Below are 20,979 nucleotides of genomic sequence, written 5' to 3' on the forward strand. Positions count from 1 at the left end.
AATGGAATGGAATGTGTCATGGAATCGAAGTGAATGGAAGGGAATGGCATGTGGAATGGAATGGAATGTGGAAAGGAATGGAATGGAATGTGGAATCGAATGTGGAATGGAATGGAATGTGGAATGGAATGGAATGGGGAATGGAATGGAAAGGAATGTGGAATGGAATGTGGAATGGAATGCAATGGAATGGAATGTGAAGTGGAATGGAAGGGAATGTGGAATGCAATGGAATGGAATGTGGAATGCAATGTGGAAAGAATGGAATTGAATGTGGAATAAAGTGGAATGGTATGTGGAAAGGAATGTGTAATGGAACGGAAAGGAACGGAATGGAATGTGGAGTGGAATGGAATGTGGAATGGAATGAAATGGAATGTGGAAACGAACGTGGACTGGAACGTGGAATGGAACGCAGAATGGGAGGGAATGGAACGTGGAATGGAATGGAATTGAATGTGGAATGGAATTGAATGGAATATGCAATGGAATGGAATAGACTCTGGAATGGAAAGTGGAATGGAATGGAATCGAATGTGGAAAGGAATGTGGAATTGAATTGAATGGAACTAGGAATGGAAAGTGGAATGGCGTGGAATGGAAGTTACTGTGGAATGTAATGGAATGTGGAATGGAAGGTGGAATGCAATGGAATCTAAAGTGGAATGGAATGTGGAATGGAATGGAATGGAATGTGGAATCTAAAGGAATGGAATGTGGAACGGAATGTTGTAGAATATGTAATGGAATATTGAATGGAATGGAGTGGAATGTGGAATAGAATGGAATGGAATGTGGAATGGAATGGAATGGAATGTTCAATGGAATGCCGATTAGAATGCAATGGAATGTGGTATGGAATGTCCAACGTGGAATGGAATGGAATTTAGTGTTCAACGCAACGTGGAATGGAATGGAATTGAATGTGTAATGGAATGTGGAATGGAATGGAATGGAACGTGGAATGGAATAGAATGGAACGCAGAATGGATCTGAATAGAATGCGGATTGGAATGGAATGCAATGGAATTTGGAGTGGAATGGAATGGAATGGAATGGAACGTGGGATGGAATGTGGAATGGATTCGAATGGAATGAGGAATGGAATGGTATGGAATGGAATGGAAGGTGAAATTGCATGCACAATAGAAGGGAATGGAATTTGGAATGGAATTGACTCTATTCTGGAATGGAATGTGCAAGGGAATGAAATGAAATACAGAATGAAATGGAATGGAATGCGGAATGGAATGGAACGGTAAGGAATGTGGAATGGAATGGAATGCAATGTGGAATGGAATGTGGAATGGAATGGAGAAGAAAGTGTAATAGAATGTAGAATGGAATGGAGTGGAAAGGGGTATGGAATGGAATGGAATGTGGAATGGAATGTGGAATGGAATGGAATAGATTGGGTTGTGGAATGGAATGTGGAATGGAATGGAATGGAAAGTGGAATGGAACGTGGAATGGATCATGGAATGCAATGTGGAAAGGAAAGTGGAATGGAACGTGGAATGGAAAGTGGAATGGAAAATGGAATGGAATGTGGAATGGAATGTTGAAAGGAATGGAATGGAATGAAATGTGGACTAGAATGGAATGGATTGTAATGAAATGTGGAGTGCAATGTGGAATGGAACGGAACGGAATGGAATGGAATATGCAATGGAATAGAAAGGAATGTGGAATGGAACGTGCAATGGAATGGAAGGGAATGTGGAATGTAATGTGGAATGCAATGGAATGGAAGGTGGAATGGAACGTGGAATGTAATGGAATGGAACGTGGAATGCCATACAGTGGAACGTGGAAGGGAATGAGGAAAGAAACGTGCAATGGAAAGTGGAATGGCACTTGGAATGGAACTGAATGCAAGTGAAAGGAATTGAATGGGAAGAGAAATGTAATGGAATGGAAGGTGGAATGGAATGAAATGGAATGTGCAATGGAATTGAATGGAATGTGGAATGGAATGGAATGCAAACTGGAATGGAATGGAATGGAATGTGGATTGGAATGGAATGGAATGGAATAGAATGTGGAATGCAATGGAATGGAATGTGGAAAGGAATGGAATGGAATGTGGAATGTAATTTAATGGAATATCGTTGGGAATGGAATGGGATGGTATTTGGAATGAAATGGAATGAAATGTGGAATTGAAGGTGGAATGGAATGGAATGGAACGTGGTGTGGAACGTGGAATGGAACATGGAATGGAATGTGGAATGGAATGTGGAATGGAATGGAATGGAAAGTGGAATGGAAAGGAATGGTATGTGGAATGGAAAGGAATGGAATGTGGAACTTAATGGAATGGATTACGGAATGGAATGTGGAATGAACCGCATGGAATGTGGAATGGAACGCCTAATGGAAAGTGGAATGGAACGTGCGATGGAATGGAATGGAACGTGGTATGGAATGTGGAATGGAATATGGAATTTAATGGAATGGAATGTGGAATGGAATGGAATGTGTAATAGAACGGAATGGAATATAAAGGGGAATGCAATGTGGAATGGATTTTGGAATGGAATGGAATGGAATGTGGAATGGAATGGAATGGAATGTGCAATGGAATGTGGAAAGGAAAGAGGAATGGAACAGAATGGAATGTGAAACGGAATGGAATGGAATGTGGAATGGAATGGAATGGCATGTGGAATGGAATGTGGAAATAATTGTGGAATGGAACGGAACGGATTGTGCATTGGAATATGGAAAGGGCCGTGCATTAAATGTGGAATGGAATGGAATGGAATGTTGAATGGAATGGAATGGAATGGAATGTGAAAAGGAGTGTGGAATAGAAAGGAATGGAATGTGGAAAGGAACGTGGAATGGAATGGAATAGAATGTGGAATGGAATGTGGAAAGGAACGCAATGGACTGTGGAATGGAATATGGAATGCAGTGTGGAACGGAATGCGGAATGGAACGGAATGGAATGTGGAATGGAATGTGGAATGAAATATGGAAATGGATGTGGAATGGAAGGGAATGGAATGTGAAATGGAATGGAATGGAATGTCGATTCTAATGTGGAATGGAATGAAATGGGATGTGGAATGGAATGTGAAAAGTAATCTAGAATGGATAGGAATGGATTGTGGAATGGAATGTTGATTGGAGTGTGGAATGAAATGTGGAATGCAATGGAATGGACTGCGGAATGGAATGAGGAATGGTATGTGAAACGGAATTGAATGGAATGTGTATTTGAATGGAAAGGAATGTGGAATAGAATTGAATGGAATGGAATGTGGAATGGTATGTGAAATGGAATGTGGAATTGAACGTGGAATTGATTCAAATGGAACGTGGAATAGAATGGAAAGGAACGTGGAATGGAAAAGAATGGAACGTGGAACGGAACGTGGTATGGAACTTGGAAAAGACGTGCAATGGAATGCAGAATGGAATGGAATGGAATGTGGAATGGAATGTGGAATGGAATGCAATGGACTGTGGAATGGAATGGAACGGAACATCCAAAGGAATGTGGAATGGAATGTGGAATGGAATTTAGAATGGAACAGAAAGGAATGTTGAACGGAATATGGAATGGAATGAGTAATGGAACGTGGAATGGAATGGAATGGAACATGGAATGGAATGTGGAATGGAATGGAATGGAATGTAGAATGGATTGTTGAAAGGCATGGAATGGAATGGAATGTGTAATGGAATGTGGAATGGGATATGGAATGGAATGTGGAGTGAAAAGAATTGGAACTTGGAATGGAATGGAGTGGAACGTGGAATGGAATAGAATGGATCGTAGAATGGAATGTGGAATGCAACGGGTAATGGAATGTGGAATGGAATGTGGAATGGAATGGAATGGAATGTGAAATGGAATGAGGAGTGGAATGGAGTGGAATTTGGAATGTAATGTGGAATGCACAATGGAATGTGGAATGGAATGGAATTGAATCTGGAATGTAATGAAATGGAATGTTGAATGGAATGTTGAATGAAATGGAAAAGAATGTGGAATGCAATGTGAAATGGAATGTGGAATGGAAAGTAATGGAATGTGGAACGGAATGGAATGGAAAGTGGAATTGAATTGAATGGAATGTGGAATGGAATAGAATGGAATGGAATGGTATGTGAAATTGAATGTGGAATAGAATGTGAAATGGAAAGTGGAGTGGAATGTGGAATCGAATGATATGGAACGTGAAATGGAATGGAATGGAACGTGGAAGTTTATGGAATGGAACGTGGAATGGAAAGTGGAATGAAACGTAGAATGGAACATGGAAATTAATGGAATGGAATTTGGAATGAAATGCAATGGAATGTGGAAGAGAAAGTAGAATGGAATGCAATGGAATGTGGAATGCGAAGTCAAATGGAATGGAATGGAATGTGGAAAAGAAAGGAAAAGAATGTGGAATGCAATGTTGGAAGGAATGGAATGGAATGTGGAATGGAATGGAATATGGAATGGAAAGTAGAATGGAATGTTGAATGGTATGGAACGGAATGTGGAACGGAATGTGGAATTTAATGGAATAGAATGTGGAATGGCATGGAAAGGAATGTGAAATGCAATGTGGAATTGAATGGATTGGAATTTGCTATGGAATGTGGAACGGAATGGAAGGCAGTGTGGAATCGAATGTAATGCAATATGGAATGGAATGGAATGGAACGTAAAAGTGAATGGAAAGGAATGTGTAATGGATTGGAATGCAATGTGGAATGGAACGTGGAATGGAATGGAATATAATGGAATGGAATGTGGAATGGAATGGGGTGGAATGGAATGGAATGTGGAATGAAATGGAATGGAAAGGATTGGATTGTGTAATGGAATGAAATGGAATGTGGAAAGTAATGGAATGGAATGGAATGTGGAAAGGATTGTAAAGGAAGTGAATGGAAAGCGGAATTGAACGGAATGGAATACAGAATGTAATGGAATGGAATGTGGAATGTAACTTAATGGAATGAGGAATGGAATGGAATGGAATGTGGAATTGAATGGAACGGAATGGAATGTGGAACGGAATGCAGCTGAATGTGGAATGGAATGGAATGGAATGGAATGTGAAATGGAATTGAATGGAATGCGGAATGGAATGTGGAATAGAATCGAATGGAATGGAATTGAATGGAATGTGAAATGGAATTGAATGGAATACGGAATGGAATGTGGAATAGAATGGAATGGAATGCGGAATGGAATGTGTAATAGAATGTGTAAAGGAATGGAATGGAATGTGGAATGGAATGTAGAATTGATGTGCAATGTAATTTAATGGAAAGTGGAATGCAAAGCAATTGAAGGTGAAATGGTATGGAATGGAATGGTATGTGAAATGGAATTGAGTGCAAAGTGGAAAGGAATGGGGAATACAGTGGAATGGCATTTGGAATGGAATGGTATGTGAAATGGAATTGAGTGGAAAGTGGAAAGGAATGGGGAATACAGTGGAATGGCATTTGGAATTGAATGTGGAATGGAATTGAATGGAATGCGTAATGGAATGTGGAATACAGTGGAATGGAGTTTGGAATGGAAGGTGTAAAGGAATGTGGAATGGAATGTGGAATGTAATGGAATGTAATGTGCAATGGAAAGTCGAATTGAATTTGCAATGGAATGGAAGGGAAAGTGGAATGGAATGTAATTGAATGTGGAATGGAATGGAATGGAATGTGAAATGGAATTGAATGGAATGCGGAATGGAATGTGGAATAGAATGGAATGGAATTTGGAATGGAATGTGCAATGCAATGTGGAATGGAATGTGGAATGCAATAGAATGTAAAGTGGAATGGAATTTGGAATTAAATGAGCAATGGAATGGAAGGGAATGTGGAATGGAATGTGATGGAATGGAATGTGGAATGGAATGTGGAATGGAATGGAGTGGAATGTGGAATGGAAAGTTGAATGGAATGGAAAGGAATGTGGAATGGATAGTTGAATTGAAGGTGGAAAGGAATGGCATGGAAGGTGGAATGGAATGTAATGGAACGTGGAATGGAAAGTGGTATGCAACGTGAAAAAAACGTGTGATGGAACGTGGAAAGGAAACTGGATTGGAATGGAAGTCAATGTGGCATGGAATGGAAAGGAAGGTGGAATGGAATGGAAAGGAATGTGGAATGGATTGAAATAGAATGGAATGGAAGGGAATGAGGAATGGAATGGAATGGAAAGTGGAATGGAATGTGGAATGGAATGTGGAATGGAATGGACAGGAATATTGTATGGAATGGAATATGGAATGGAATGGAATTGATTGTGGAATGGAATTGAATGGAATGTGTAATGGAATGTAATTGAATGGAATGTGGAATGGAATGTGGAATAGAAGGGAATGGAAAGTGGTTGGAATGTGGAATGGAACGTGGAATGGAATGCAGTGGAACGTGGAATAGAACGTGGAATGCAACGTGGAATGGAACGTGGAATGGAGTGGAATGGAATGGAATGTGGAATGGAGTGGAATATAATGGAATGTGGAATGGATTGGATTGGAAAGGGGAAGAGAATGCAATGGAATTTGAAATGGAATGGAATGGAATGTGGAATGGAATGTGGAATGGAATGGAATGGAAAGTTTAATGGGATGGAATGGAAAGTGGAATGGAATGTGGTTTGGAATGGAATTGAATTTTGAATGGAATTTAGAATGGAATGGAATGCAATGTGGAATGGAATGCAATGCAATGTCGAATGGAATGGAATGGAATGTGGAATGGAATTGAATGGGGATTGGAATGTGGATTTTAATGGAATGTGGAGTGGAATGAAATGTGGAATGGAATGGAATGTGAAATGGAATGGAATGGAATGTGGAATGGAATGTGGAAAAGAATATTTAAAGGAAAGAAATGGAATGTGGAATGGAATGTGGAATGGAATGGAATGGAATGTGGAAAGGAATGTGGAATGTATTGTTAAATGGAATGTGGAATGGAATGGAATTGAATGTGGAATGGATTGGAATGGAAGGTTGAATGGAATGTGGAATGGTTTGGAATGGAAGGTGGAATGGAATGTGGAATGGAATGAATTTGAAACTGGAATGGAATGCGGAATGGCGTGGAATGTAACCTGGACTAGAATGGAATGCAGTGTGGAATGGAATGGAATAGAATGTGGAATGGAAAGGAATGGAATGTGGAATTTAAAGTTAAGGAATGTGGAATGGAATGTGGAATGGAATGGAGTTAATTGTGGAACGGAATGTGGAATGGAATGGAATGTGGAATGGAATGAAATGTGGAATGGAATGGAGTGGAATGGAATGAGAAATGGAATGGAATGGAATGTGTAATGGAATGTGGAATGGAATGGAATGCGGAATGGAATATGGAATGGAATGGAATGGAATGAAATGGAATGTGGAATCGAATGGAATGGAATGGATCGTGGAATGGAATGGAATGGAAAGGAACGGAATGTGGAATTGACTAAAATATAATATGGGAAAGAATTGAAAAGAATGGAATGTGGAATGGAATGGAATGTTATGGAATGGAATGGAATGCGGAATGGTATGGAATGGAATGCGGAATAGAATGGAATGCAATGTGGAATGGAATAGAATGGAATGTGGAATCGAATGCATTTGAAGGTGGAATGGAATGGAATTGAATGTGTAATGGAATGTGAAATGGAATTGAATGGAATGGGAAATGGAACATGGAATGGAACGGAGTGGAATTTGGAATGGAATGTGGAATCGAAAGTAGAATGGAATGCAATGCAATGTGGAATGGAATGTAGAATGGAATGTGCAATGGAATGGAATGCAATTTGGGATGGAATTCAATAGAATGTGCAATTGAATTGAATGCAATTTGGAATGGATTATGGAATGCCATGGAATGGAAAGCGGACTGCAATGGAATGGAATGTGGACAAGAATGGAATGGAATGGAATGGAATGTGAAATGGAAGGGAATGGAATATGGAATGGAATTGAATGGAATATGGAATGGAATGGAGTGGAATGTAGAATGGAATGTGGAAAGTAATGGAACGGAATATAGAATATAATGTGGTATGGAAGGGAATGGAATATGGAATGGAATTGAATGGAATATGGAATGGAATGGAGTGGAATGTAGAATGGAATGTCGAATGGAATGGAAAGGAATTTGGATTATAATGTGGTACAGAATGGAATGGAATGTGGAATGGAATGGAATGGAATCGAATGGAAAGTGGAATGGATTGTGGAATGGAGTCTGGAAAGGAATGGAATGGAAACTGGAATGGATAGGAATGGAATGTGGAATGGAATGGAATAGAGTGGAATGTGGAATTGAATGGAATGGAATGTGGAATGCAATGTAGAATGTAATATGGAATGGAATGTGGAATCGAATGTGTAATGCAACGGAATGGAATTAGGAATGTAATGGATTGGAAAGTGGACTGGAATGCAATGGAATGGAATGGAACGTGAAATGGAATGGAATGGAATGTGGAATGAAATTCAGTCCAATTTCGAACGGAATGTCATGGAATGTGGAATGGAATGGAAAGGAATGAGGAATGGAAAGTGGAATGGAATGGAATGGAATGTGGAATGGAATGGAATTGATTGCGGAATTGAATGGAATGGAGTGGAATAAGGAAGGGAATGGAAGGGAAACAAACGGAATGGAATGTGGAAAGGAATGCAATGGAATGTGGAAAGGAATGGAATGGAAAGCAATGGAATGTGGAATGGAATGGATTTGAATGTGGAATGGAATGTGGAATGGAATGCAATGTAATGGAATGTGGAATGGAAAGGAATGGAATGTGGAATGGAATGGAATGGAATATGGAACGGAATGCTATGGAATGGAATGTGGTATGGAATGGAATGGAATGGAATATGGATAGGAATCTAACGGAAAGAAATGGAATGGAATGCAATGGAATGGAATGAGGAATGGAATGGAATGGAATATGGAATGGAATGGAAGGAAAGGAATGGAATGTGGAATGGAATGGGACGGAATGTTGAATGGAATGTGGAATGTAATGGAATGGAAATGAAGGGAATGTGGAACGGAATGGATGTGAATTTGAAATGCAATGAGGAATGGACTGGGATGGAATGTGGGACAGAATGGAATGGAATTTGGAATGCAATTGAATGGAATGGAATGTACAATGGAATGGAATGGAATGGAATGTGAAATGGAATGGAATATGGAATGGAATGGAAAGGAATGGAAAGTGTAATGAAATGGATGCGGATGTGGAATGGAACGTGGAATGGAATGGAATGGACAGGAATTGATTGTGGAATGGAATGGGAAAAGGAATGTAATGCAATGTGGAATCGAAAGCTGTGGAATGGAATGTGGAATGGAACGGAATTGAATATGGAATGGAATGGAATGGAATGGAATGGAATTTGAAATGGAATGGAATAGAATGTAGAATGTAATGTAATGGAAGGTGGAATAAAATTTAATGGAATGTGGAATGCAATGGAAATGGAATGGAATGGAAAGGAAAGTGGAATGGTATGGAATGTAAAGGAACGGAATATAGAATGGAATGGAGGGGAATGTGGAATGTGATGTGGAATGGAATGGGAAGAAGTGGAAGGAGGAATGGAATGGAATGGAATGTGGAATGGAATGTGTAATGGATTGCAGTGGAATGTGGAATGGAATGGAATGGAAAGTGGAATGGAATGTGGAATAAAATGGAATGGAATGGAATGTGTAATGGAAAGTAATGAGGAATGGAATGTGGAATGGAATGGAACGGAATGGAATGTGGAATGGATTGGTATGTGGAATGAAATGTGGAATGGAATGGAATGGAATGTGGAATGCAACGGAACAGAATGCAATGGAATTTGAAATGGAATGGGATTTAATGTGGAAAGGAATGGAATGGAATGTGTAATGGAATGGAATGGAATTTGGAATGGAATGGAAAGGAATGTGGAATGGAATGCAATGGAATGCGGAGTGGAATGTGAAATGGAATGGAATGGAACGTGGAACGGAATGGAATCGAATGTGGAATGGAATGGAATGGAATTTGGAATGGAATATAATGGAATGTGGAATGGAACGGAATGGAATGGATGTGGAATGGAATGGAACGGAGTAGATGTGCAATGGAATGGAAAGGAATGTGGAACGGAATGTGGAATGGAACTGAATGATATGTGGAATGGAATGTGGAGGGGAATAGAATGGAATGTGAAATGGAATGGTATGGAATGTGGAATGGAAAGTTAAATGGAATGGAATGGAATGTGGAATGGAATTGGATGGAATGAGGAATGGAATGTGGAATGGCATGGAATGTGGAATGGAATTGAATGGTTCACGTGGAATGGAAAGTGGATTGGAACGAGGAATGGAACGTGGAATGGAACGTGCAATATAATGTGGAATTGAATGGAAAAGAATGTGGAATGGTATGTGGAATGGAATGGAATAGAATTTGGAATGGAATGTGGAATGGGATGGAATAGATTGTGGAATGGAATGGAATGCAATGTGGAATGGAGTGGAATGCAATGTGGAACAGAACGTAGAAAGGACTGAAATGAAATGTGGAAAGGAATGGAATGGGGAATTGAAAGTGGAATGGAAAATAACGTGGAATGTAATGCAGTGGAAAGTGGACATATTCGACATTCGATTCCATTCCATGCCACGTTCCATTCCATTCCATTCAACGTTCCATTCCACATTCCATTCCATTCCATTCCACATTCCATTCCACATTCCTTTCCACATAATTCCACATTATATTCCACGTTCCATTTCACTTTCCATTCCACGTTCCAATCCATTCCATTACACATTCCATTCCATTCCATTCCATTCCACATTGCATTCCACATTCCATTCCATTCCATTCCACATTCCGTTCCATTTCATTCCACATTCCATTCCACATTCCATTCCATTCCATTCCTCATTCCATTCCACATTCCATTCAATTCCATACCACTTTCCATTCCATTCCATTCCATTCCACATTCCTTTCAATTCCACTTTCCATTCCATTCCTTTCCTCCATTTCACATTACATTACATTCCATCCACATTCCATTGCATTCCATTCCACATTCCTTTCCCTTCCATTCCACATTCTATTCCACATTCCATTCCATTCCATTCCACATTCCATTGCATTCCATTCCACATTCCTTTCCCTTCCATTCCACATTCTATTCCACATTCCATTCCATTCCATTCCACATTCTATTTCATTCCATTCCACAATCCTTTCCACATTCCATTACTTTCCTTACAACATTCCATTCCACATTGTATTACACATTCAATTCCGCCTTCCATTCCATTCCATTCAATTCCACATTCCATTCCTTTCCATTCGACATTCCATTCCATTCCATTCCACATCGCGTTCCATTCCATTCCACGTTACATTCCACTCCATTCCACGTACATTTCCACATTCAATTCCATTCCATTTCACAATACATTCCACATTGCGTTCCTTTCCATTCCAGTTTCCATTCCATTCCATTCCACTTTCCATTCCACTCCATTCCACATTCCATTCCATTCCATTCAACATTCCCTTCCACTTTCCATTACACATTCCATTCCACACTCCATTCCATTCCATTCCATATTCCACTCCATTCCATTCCACATTCCATTCTATTCCATTCCACTTTCCATTCCACATTCCATGACACGTTCCATTCCACATTCCGTTCCATTCGATTCCATATTCCATTCCATTCCATTCCACATTCTATTCCATTCCATTCCACATTCCTTTCCATTCCATTCCCCATACGATTCTACCTTCCATTCCTTTCCATTCTACATTCTATTCCACATTCCGTTACACATTTCATTCCACATTCCATTCCATTCCACTTTCCTGTCCATTCCATTCCATATTGCATTCCATTCCATTCAGGATTGCATTCCATTCCATTCCTCATTCCATTCCACATTCCATTCCATTCCATTCCACATTCCATTCCGTTCCATTCCAGATTGCATTCCATTCCGTTCCTCATTCCATTCCACATTCCATTCCACATTCCATTCCACACTCCATTCCATTCCACTCCACATTCTATTCCACATTCCATTCCATTCCATTCCACATTCAATTTCATATTCCATTCTATTCCATTCGACAATCCCTTCCATTCCATTCCACTTTCCATTCCATTCCATTCCACTTTCCATTCCATTCCATTCCACTTTCCATTCCATTCCATTCCACATTCCATTCCAATCCATTCGACGTTCCATTACATGTTCCATTCCACGTCCATTCCATTCCATTCCAATCCATTCCATTCCACATTCTATTCCATTCCATTCCATTCCATTCAACATTCCATTCCATTACATTCCACATTCCATTCCATTCCATTTCACTAAAAGTTCCATTCCACATTCCATTCCATTCCATTCCAGATTGCATTCCATTCCATTCCTCATTCCATTCCACGTTGCATTCCACATTCCATTCCACACTCCATTCCATTCCATTCCACATTCCATTCCATTCCATTCCACATTCAATTCCATATTCCATTCTATTCCATTCGACAATCGATTCCATTCCATTCCACTTTCCATTCTATTCCATTCCACATTCCATTCCAATCCATTCGAGGTTCCATTATATGTTCCATTCCATGTCCCATTCCACGTTCCATTCCATTCCATTCCACATTCCATTCCAAATTCCGTTCCATTCCTTTCCATATTCCATTGCATTCCATTCCACATTCCTTTGCATTCCATTCCACATTCCATTCGACTTTGCATTACGTTCCATTTCTCATTCCATTCCCCATTTCTTTCCATTCCATTCTACATTCCATTCCATTTCACTTTTCTTTCCATTCTAAACCATTCCATTCCATTCCATTCTATTCCACATTTCATTCCTTTCAATTCCATTCCACTTTGCTTTCCATTCCATTCAACATTCCATTCCACATTCCCTTCCATTCCATTCCTCTTTCCATTCTATTCCAGTCCATTCCATTCCACATTCTATTCCATTCCATTCCATTCCATTCAACATTCCATTCCTTTACATTCCACTACTTTCCAAATTCCATGCCATTCCATTCTATTCCATTCCGTTCCAATCCGTTCCATTCCTCAATCCATTACGTTACATTCCACATTGCATTCCGTCCCATTCCATTCCAAGTTCCATTCCACACTCCATTCCATTCCATTCCACCTTCCATTCCATATTCCTTTCTATTCCATTTCACATTCCATTCCATTCCATACCACATTCCATTCCATTCCATTCCATAGCATTCCATTCCATTCCATTCCACATTCCATTCCATTCCATTCCACATTACATATCATTCCATTCCACGTTCCATTCCACATTCCATTTAATTCCATTGCACTTTCCATACCATATTCCATTCCATTCTTTCCACATTCCATTCCATACCATTCCACATTCCATTCCACATTCCCTTCCATTCCATTCCGTTCCATTCCACGTTCCATTCCGATATATTCCACGTTCCATTTCGTTGCATTCCACTTTCCATTCCACGTTCCATTCTACGTTCCATTCCATTCCATTCCACCTTCCATTGCACGTCCCTTTCCATTCCATTCCATGTTCCATTCCTTTCCATTCCACTTTCCATTCCATTCCATTTCACGTTCCATTCCACGTTCAATTCTACGTTCCATTCTACGTTCCATTCTTTGTTCCATTCCATTATATAGGACTTTCCATTCCACGTTCCATTCCATTCCATACAACGTTCCAATTCAGCTTCCATTCCATCCATTTCCACTTTACATTCCCTTGCATTCCATGTTTCACTCCCAGTTCTATTCCACGTTTGATTCCACATTGCATTCTATGTTCCATTCCATTCCATAGCACGTTCCATTCCACTTTCAATTCCCTTCCTTTCCATTCTTTCCATGTTCCATTCCGTTCTATTCCATGTTCCTTTCCGTTCCATTCCATGTTCCGTTGCACGTTCCAATCCACTTTCCATTCCTCACTCCATTCCATTCCATTCCATATTCTTTTCCACATTCCAAACTTTCCATTCCATTCCATTCCACATTTGATTCCAGATTCCATTCCATTCAATTGCATTCCATTTCACATTCCATTCCATTCCATTCCATTTAATATTACATTCCACATTCCATTCCACCTTCCATTTCACACTGCCATCCATTCCATTCCATTCCATGTTACGTTCCATTCCATTCCACATTCCATTCCATTCCATGACATTCCACGTTCCATTCCACATTCCATTTCATGCCATTCCACATTCCATTGCATTCCATTGCACATTCCATTCCATTCAATTCCATTCCAGTCCACATTCCATTCCTTTTCATTCCATTCCACATTCCATTCCGCATTCCTTTCCACATTACATTCCACATTCCATTCCATTCCATTCCACTTTCCATTCCATTACATTCCACTCTGCATTCCATTTCATTCAATTCCATTCTAATTTCCGTTCTACATTCCATTTCAAGCCATTCCATATTCCATTCAATTCCATTTCACATTCCATTCCATTCCAGTCCACATTCCATTCCATTCCATTCCACATTCCACTCCATTCCATACCGCATTCCATTCAATTCCTTTCAATTCCACATCCCATTCCGTTCCATTCAGCATTCCATTACACATTCCCTTCCACATTCCCTTCCATTCCATTCCATTCCACATTCCAGTCCATTCCATTCCACATTCCTTTCCATTCCATTTCACACTCCGTTCCATTCCATTCCACATTCCATTCCACATTCTATTCTATTCTGTTCCCCATTCCATTCCATTCCATTCCACATTCCATTCCATTCCATCCAACGTTCCATTCCATTCCATTCCATATTCCATTATACTTTCCATTCCATGTTCCATTCCACGTTTCATTCCACATTGCATTCTACGTTCGATTCCACTACATAGCACCTTCCATTCCACGTTCAGTTCCATTCCTTTCCATTCCATTCCACATTCCATTCCGTTACATTTCGTGTTCCTTTCCGTTCCATTCCACGTTCCATTCCACGTTCTAATCCACATTCTATTCCTCACTCCATTCCATTCCATTCCATATTCTTTTCCACATTCCACATCATTCCATTCCATTCCATTCCACATTCGATTCCACATTCCATTCCGTTTAATTTCATTCCATTCCACATTTCATTCCATTCCATTCCAAATTCCATTCCATTCCATTCAACATTACATTCCTCATTCCGTTCCACCTTCCATTTCACACTGCCTTCCATTCCATTCCATTCCATATTCCATTCCATTCCATTCCACATTCAATTCCATTCTGTTCCATTCCACGTTCCATTCCACATTCCATTTCATGCCATTCCTCATTCCATTCCATTCCATTGCACATTCCATTCCATTCCATTCCATTCCAGACCACATTCTATTCCTTTCCATTCCATTCCACATTACATTCCACATTCCTTTCAGCATTGCATTCCACATTCCTTTCCATTCCATTCCATTCCACATTCCATTCCATTCCATTCCATTCTACATTCCATTCCTTTCCATTCCTTTCCACATTCCATTCCATTCAATTCCATTCCAATTTCCATTCCACATTCCATTCCATGCTATTCCATATTCCATTCAATTCCATTGCACATTCCATTCCATTCCAGTCTACATTCAATTCCATTCCATTCCATTCCATAACATTCCATTCCACATTCCATTCCTTTTCATTCCATTCCACAATTCATTCCTTTTCATTCCATTCCACATTCCTTTCCATGTTCCTTTCCGCATTACATTCCACATTCCATTCCATTCCATTCCATTCCACATTCCATTTCATTACATTCCACTCTGCATTCCATTCCATTCAATTCCATTCCAGTTTCCATTCCACATTCTATTTCATGCCATTCCATATTCCATTCAATTCCATTGCACAATCCATTCCATTCCAGTCCACATTCCACTACATTCCATTCCATTCCACATTTCATTCCACTCTGTACCGCATTCCATTCCATTCCATTCAATTACACATCCAATTTCATTCCATTCCACATTCCATTACACATTCCCTTCCACATTCGGTTGCATTCCATACCATTCCACATTCCAGTTCATTCCATTCCACATTCCTTTCCATTCCATTCCAAATTCCATTCCTTTCCATTCCATTCCACATTCCATTCCACATTCTATTCTATTCTATTCCACATTCCATTCCACATTCCATTCCATTCCGTTCGACATTCCCATCCGTTCCATTACACATTCCATTCCATTCCATCTGAAGTTCCGTTCCATTCCACATTCCATTATACTTTCCATCCGATGTTCCATTCCACGTTTGATTACACAATGCATTCTATGTTCCATTCCATTACATAGCATGTTCCATTCCACGTTCAATTCCATTCCTTTCCATTCCATTCCACATTCCAATCCGTTCCATTCCTTGTTTCTTTCCGTTCCATTTCACGTTCCATTCCACTTTCCAATTCACTTTCTATTCCTCACTCCATTCCATTCCATATTCTCTTCCACATTCCACATCATTCCATTCCATTTCATTCGACGTTCGATTCCACATTCCATTCCATTCAATTGCATTCCATTCCACATTTCATTCCATTCCATTCCACATTCCATTCCGTTCCATTCAACATTACATTCCTCATTCCATTCCACCTTCCATTTCACAATGCCTTCCATTCCATTCCATTCCATATTCCATTCCATTCCATTCCACATTCAGTTACATTCTATTCCATTCCACGTTCCATTCCACATTGCATTTCATGCCATTGCTCATTCCATTCCATCCCATTGCACATTCCATTCTTTCCATTCCATTCCATTCCATTCCAGTCCACATTCCTTTCCTTTCCATTCCATTCCGCATTACATTTCACATTCCTTTCCGCATTGCATTCCACATTCCATTCCATTACATTCCATTCCACATTCCATTCCATTCTATTCCATTCCGCATTCCATTCCATTCCATTCCATTCCGCATTCCATTCCATTCAATTCCATTCCAATTTCCATTCCACATTCCGTTCCATGCCATTCCATATTCCATTCAGTTCCATTGCACGTTCCATTCCATTCCGGTCTACATTCAATTCCATTCCATTCCATTCCATTCCATTCCACATTCCATTCCATTCCATTCCACATTAAATTCCATTCCTTAACGAATTCCATTCCATTCCATTCAATTCCACATCCCATTCCATTCCATTCCACATTCCATTACACATTCCCTTCCACCTTCCATTCCATTCCATTCCATTACACATTCCAGTCCATTCCATTCCACATTCCTTTCCATTCCATTCTACATTCCATTCCACTTTCCATTCTATTCCATTCTAAATTCCATTCCACATTCCATTCCATTCCATTCCACATTCCATTCCATTCCATTCCTCATTCCATTCCATTCCATCCGACGTTCCATTCCATTCCATTCCATTCCACATTCCATTCTATGTTCCATTCCACGTTCCATTCCACGTTCCAATATACATCGCAATCCATTACATTCCACGTTCCATTCCACATTCCATTCCCTTCCATTACACATTCCATTCCACATTCCATTCCATTCTATTCCACATTCCATTCCACATTCCATTCCACATTCCACTTCACTCTCCATTCCTTTCCATTCAACATTCAATTCCATCCGTTCAACATTCAATTTCTCTTTCCATTCCATTGCACTCTACATTCCATTACACATTCCATTACACGTTCCATTCCACATTCCATTCCCTTCCATATTCCATTTCATTCTATTCCATATTCCATTCCATTCCATTCCGTATTCCATTCAACATTCCATTACCTATTCCATTCCACATTCCATTCCATTCCACATTCCAGTCCATTCCATTCCACATTCCATTCCATTCCATTCAACATTACATCCCATTCCATTTCACACTCCATTCCTTTCCATTCCATTCCATTCCAAATTCCGTTCTACATTCCATTCCATTCCATTCCATTCCACATTCCATTCCACATTCAATTCCATTCCATTCCACATTACAATCCGCATTGCGTTCCATTCCATTCCACATTCAATTCCATTCCATGCCACATTCCATTCCACATTCCATTCCACATTCCAATAAACATTCCATTCCATTCCTTTCCACTTTTCATTCCATTCCATTGCACATTCCATTCCAATCCTTTCCACATTCCATTCCAATCCATTCTGAATTCTATTCCATTCTATTGTACATTCCATTCCACATTTCATTACACACTCCATTCCTTTTCATTCCACATTCCTTTCCATTCCATTCCACATTCAATTCCTCATCTCATTCCATTGTATTCCACATTCCATTCTTCATTCCTCTACACATTCCATTGCACATTCCATACCATTGCATATTGCATTCCATATTCCATTCCATTTCATTCTACATTCCATTCCATTCCACTTTGCATTCCATTCCATTCCACATTTCATTCCACATTCCATTCCACATTCCATTCCACATTCCATTCCATTCCATTCCATATTCCATTCCACATTCATGTGCACATTCCATTCCACATTCCATTCCATTCCATTTCATTCCACATTCCATTTTATTCCATTCCACGTTCCAGTCCATTTCATTCCACATTCCAGTCCATTCCATTCCACATTCCATTCCATTCCATTCCACATTGCATTCTATTCCATTCCACATTCCATTCCACATTCCATTCCATATTCCATTCCACATTCCGTTCCACAGTCCATTCCATTCCATTCCACATTGCATACCACATTGCCTTCCACATTCCATTCCATTCGATTCCACATTCGATTCCATTGCATTCCACATTGCATTCCACATTCCATTACCGTTTGCATTCCACTTTCTTTACATTCCATTCCATTTCACATTCGAATCCATAACATTCCACATTCCATTCCATTCCTTTCTACATTGCATTTAATTCCATTCCACATTCCTCTATCTTCCTTTCCATTCCACATTCCATTCCATTCTATTCCTCCTTTCCGCTTTCCATTCCGTTCCATTGCAAATTCTATTCCATTCCAGTCCACATTCCATTATATTCCATTCCATTCCACATTCCATTAAACATTCCCTTCCACATTCTGTTCTGTTGCGTTCCATTCCAGATTCCAGTCCATTCCATTCCACCTTCCATTCCATTCCATTCCACATTCCATTCCATTGCATTACACATTCCTTTCCACATTGCATTCTACTGTATTCCAAATTGAATTTCGCATTCCATTCCATTCCATTCCTCATTACATTCCATTCATTTCCACATTCCATTCCATTCATCCGACGTTCCATTCCATTCCATTCAATGTTCCATTCCATTCCGCATTCCATTCTGCATCACATTCCACGTTCCATTCCACGTTCCTTTCCACGTTCCAACATACATCCCATTCCATTCCATTTCACTTTCCATTCCACCTTCCATTCCGTTCCATTCCACTTTCCATTCCACATTCCGTACCATTCCATTCCACATTCCATTCCGCATTCCATTCCACACTCCATTCCTTTCCATTCCACATTCCATTTCATTCCATTCAACATTCAATTCCTCTTTCTTTTCTCTTGCATTCCACATTCCATTTCACGTTTCATTACACGTTCCTTTCCACATTCCATTGCATTCTATATTCCATTTCTTTCCATTCCATATTCCATTCCATTCCATTCCACTTTCCATTCCATTCCATTCCACATTCCATTCCAAATTCCATTCCATTCCATTTCACATTCGATTCCACATTCCTTTCCATCTCATTTCACATTCGATTCCGCATTCCAATCCACTCCATACCATTCCATTCCACATTCGATTCCGCATTCCAATCCATTCCATTGCATTCCATTCCTCATTCCAATCTATTCAAATCCTTATTCAATTCCATTCCATTCCATTCAATTCCATTTCAGATTCCATTAAATTCCATTTCATTCCATTCCATTATCCATTCCATTCCGTCCCATATTCCATTCCATTCCGCCCCACATTCCATTCCATGTTCCATTCCACTGCATTCCACATTCCGTTCCATTCCATTCCACATTGCTTTCCACTTTCTATTCCATTCCTTTGCACATTCCATTTCACATTCCATTCCGCATTCCATCCCATTCCATTAAATTCAACATTCCATTCCATTCTATTCCACGTTCCATCGTATTCCATTCCACATTCCATTCCAATCCATTCCACATTCCATTCCATTCCATTCCAAATTTCATTCCAGAGTCCATTCATTTCCCTTCCACATTCCATTCCATTCCATTCAACATTCAATTCCTCATTCCATTCCATTGCAATCCGCTTTCCATTCCACATTGCATTTCACGTTCCATTCCACATTCCACTCCATTCCATTCCATTCCATATTCCATTCCATTCGATTCCACATTCCATTCCATTACATTCCACTTTCCATTACATTCCTTTCCACATTCCATTCCATTCCATTCCAAATTCCATTTCATTCCATTCTACGTTTCATTCCATTCCATTTCACCTTCCATTCCATTCCATTCTACGTTTCATTCCATTCCATTCCACGTTCCAATCAATTCCATTCCTCCTTCCATTCCGTTCCATTCCACCTTTCATTCCACTTTCCATTCCACGTTCCATTCCACAATCCATTCCAATCTTTTCGACATTCCATTCCACTTTGCATTCCATTCCATTCCGCATTACATTCCACCTTCCATTCCATTCCATTCTATTCCATTCCACATCACATTCCATTCCATTCCACATTGCATTCCATTCCATTCCACATTCCATTCCACATTCCACTCCATTGCATTTCACATTCCATTCCACATTCCATTCCACATTCCACTCCATTGCATTTCACATTCCATTCCATTCCATTCCATTCCATTCCATTCCACATTCCATTCCATTACATTCCATTTCATATT

This window comes from Pongo abelii, chromosome 11 (assembly GCF_028885655.2).
Source record: "Pongo abelii isolate AG06213 chromosome 11, NHGRI_mPonAbe1-v2.0_pri, whole genome shotgun sequence".
Classification (NCBI taxonomy): Eukaryota; Metazoa; Chordata; class Mammalia; order Primates; family Hominidae; genus Pongo; species Pongo abelii.